Below are 3,345 nucleotides of genomic sequence, written 5' to 3' on the forward strand. Positions count from 1 at the left end.
AGTTCTCCTTGACCTCCTTTTCAAGTTGTAGAGGGGGTGAAAAAACAACAACAAAGAACTTGGCTATGAAACGTCCAAGACCTGCAGACATTATTCTGAATCTAGATTGCACTCTTGTGTGTGTAGCTAAGCAGGAGATGACTAATACAAGTATTCTAATGTATTATTTTTTTGTTGGGGGAAATAGAATTCTAATAACACACTGAAACCTAAAGGCAACTTCACTGACAATTCTTGCCAGCCTGCAGCTTCCCTGTGTGTTTGTGCAGCCAGATTTCTCTCTTGGGAATGGAAGGGCGTTGGGGCAGGAGACAGGCCTGATTCACAGCAGTTTCGATTGGTGATGGATTTTAACTAAAGGCACAAATTGGGTGATGTGTGTAAATTCCTCTGCCTTTTTGCCCTCTGTGGTGCTATATTTGCCCTAACCTTTCCCTGACACTGTCCGTTTTAGTTTGAAAATAGCATCCATTTTAGTACAAAATACTTAGCAGCAAATGTATTTCCAAAAGAGATACAACTTTGATTCCATCCTTCAGCTACATCCCTCCATTCCTATTTTCCTGGTCACATTCTTTGCCTCTTCCCAAGGATCTTGTCAACAAAGAAATTCTTGCATTCTTATTAAGGAACAGTAGCAGCGATAGCTGGACTAAAACCCCAAATTCACTGCCATCGAGTAGATTGTGATGCATAGTGACCTTCGTAGGACTTCAGAGACTGTGCGTCTCCACAGGCGCACACAACCTCATCTTCCTCCCACAGAGTGCCTGGGGGTTTTAGTTCACCAGCCTTACTGTTAGTAGACCACACCTCCACCAGGGCAGTGCTACACAGCTGGAGAAAATCCCAAACTAAACTCACTGCCACTGAGTCAATGCGGACTCATAGCGATCTCCTGTGGGTTTCTGAGACCTTAACAGTTTACGGGAGTAGAAAGCCCAGTCTTTCGCCCGCAGAGCTGCTAGTGACCAGCCATGGGAATCACAGCCCGACACATAACCATGGCACCACCAGGGCTCCTCGGTAAAGATATGAAATGTTCTGCCATGGAAGCTAAGTTCAAGCAATACGATTGACTGTAAGTAAGAGTAGCTTCAGCTGAGGTTCTTTGAGAGGTGCTTTGAAAGGTTAGTCAGTAGGCCCTGCATTGCCAACCATGAGGCCAGCCATTTGAAACCACCAGCTGCTAGAAGCTACTGGCCACTCCACCATCATAAGAAAGACAAGGCTGCCAATTGCCATAGAGTTACAGTCTCAGAACCCCTCAGGAGCAGTTCTACCCAGTTCATAGGGGCACTATGAGTCGGATTTGACTGGATGTAGTTTGGTTTTGTTTTCTTACATTCTCTAAAAGGTAAAGATTCATGATTGATTTCAGAGGAGTGAGTGACCATTTTTTGCATGGAATACCAGTAGTTTGATTATGCTTGATGGTAGAATTGTAGTCAGCTGTTGTTCATGGAATGGAGTGAACTGTGTGTGCAGGGAACCGGAGAGGCACACATTCTTCACAAAGTCTTCCCACATAGTAAGAGTTCTCTCTTCTGAAGTTGAAATGTTCTTTAACTGGCTCTTCTTTAAAAACCAAGCTCACTGCCACTGAGTCAATTCTGACTCATAGCACCCCTATAGGACAATATAAAATTGCCTTTTTGAGTTTCCAAGACTGCAACTCTTTAAGGGTAGGAAGGGTCACCTCTCCCCAGAGGAGCCTCTGCTGATTTCAAAACGCTATGGCTTGAGTTTGTTCATATCCCCAAAGAGATCATTTATCAGCAAAAAAGCTAAGAAGAGCGATTTCTAGTATGAATGAACTATTTCTGTGTTGTTCAGTCCATCAAGAGCCATCCCATCAGCGCCTTCCCACTAGGGAAGTTCAGAGTAACTTGAGGGAGGGGGTACCACATATCTAAACATTAAATCTTTTAAAATGGTGAACATAAGCATCTGCTCATCTAGAAAAGGCATGACTGTAACTAAAATGAAAAGGATCAAAGATGCAGAGGTGCATGTTCAGCCGTGGTCCAGGATCTTGAGTTAGCCACCTGCCTCAGATGTCATCTGCTTCTGGCCACAGAGGCATTTAAATGTAACCTTCAATTCTCCAGTGACTGGATAGTTCAAACAGAAAGATTAAAGTCTTTTAAGACTGTGACAAATGCATCCAGGGTTTTATTCCCTCTGACTTAACTGCACATGGATTGGTGAGGACTAAGTATAGTCCCTTTCGATAAGATTCTAATATGTCTTTCTTTATTTGATGTCCCTTTCAATATACATATTCTCATAGGGTGAGGTTAGGCAGAATTTCAGAGGATAGTATCTGTTCTTAAAGGTTACTCTACCCAATGAAAAATCTTTTTCTTTAGAATATCAGATTAAAGACTGGCAATACTTTAGCAATTCAAGTTGAACAATATTAAAATTGGTAGACAATGTAAGAAGGACCTGGGTCTCTCAGTAATTATTTCATAGGGGGGAAGTTTGTGAGACCCAAATAGTATGGACCTCAGCTTTACAAGAATTAAGGGAAAGACCTTAGTCCAGAATGAATTTTATAGCTTCAGAAAGTTTTGTTATTTGGGTCTCTAATAATCCATTAGTTCTCTCTAGTCGGTCAGAATACTGAGGGTGAGAAGAACTCTGTAGCCCTTGATAAGTGGTTAAACGCAACATGGTTCATGAATAACTTGACTGGTGAAATGAGTTCCCTGCTCATTGCAAAGAATTTTTGATGCTCCCTAGGTAGGTAGGTTTTCATGACATTTCTTTTCTACAAGGACTGCAAGGGAAGGCATCTATGAAATGTGAAAATCTACAAATCATTAATAATGCATATTTATAAAGCCAGTTGAATATGGAAGGTGAATGAAATCTAACTGTGATTTAAGCATAGGCCCAGAGAGTAAAAGGTCCAAGTAGGACTTGGTTTTCTGGATTGTATTGCTCTTAGGTGCCATCAAGTTGGTTCCAACCCCTACTGAATCTATGCACACAGTGAATCCATACACATAATGAATCCATGCACACAGTGAATCTATGCACATAGTGAATCCATGTACACAGTGAATCTATGCACACAGTGAATCCATGCACACAGTGAATCCATGCACGCAGTGAATCCGTGCACACAGTGAATCCGTGCACATAGTGAATCTATGCACATAGTGAATGCATGCACACAGTGAATCCATGCACATTTAATCTATGCACACAGTGAATCTATGCACACAGTGAATTCGTGCATACAGTGAATCCATGCACATAGTGAATCTATGCACATAGTGAATGCATGCACACAGTGGATCCATGAACATAGTGAATCTATGCACACAGTGAATC

This window comes from Echinops telfairi, unplaced genomic scaffold, assembly GCF_000313985.2.
Source record: "Echinops telfairi isolate 266 unplaced genomic scaffold, ASM31398v2 ScPeMD7_7469;HRSCAF=8507_1, whole genome shotgun sequence".
In the NCBI taxonomy this organism is placed as follows: domain Eukaryota; kingdom Metazoa; phylum Chordata; class Mammalia; order Afrosoricida; family Tenrecidae; genus Echinops; species Echinops telfairi.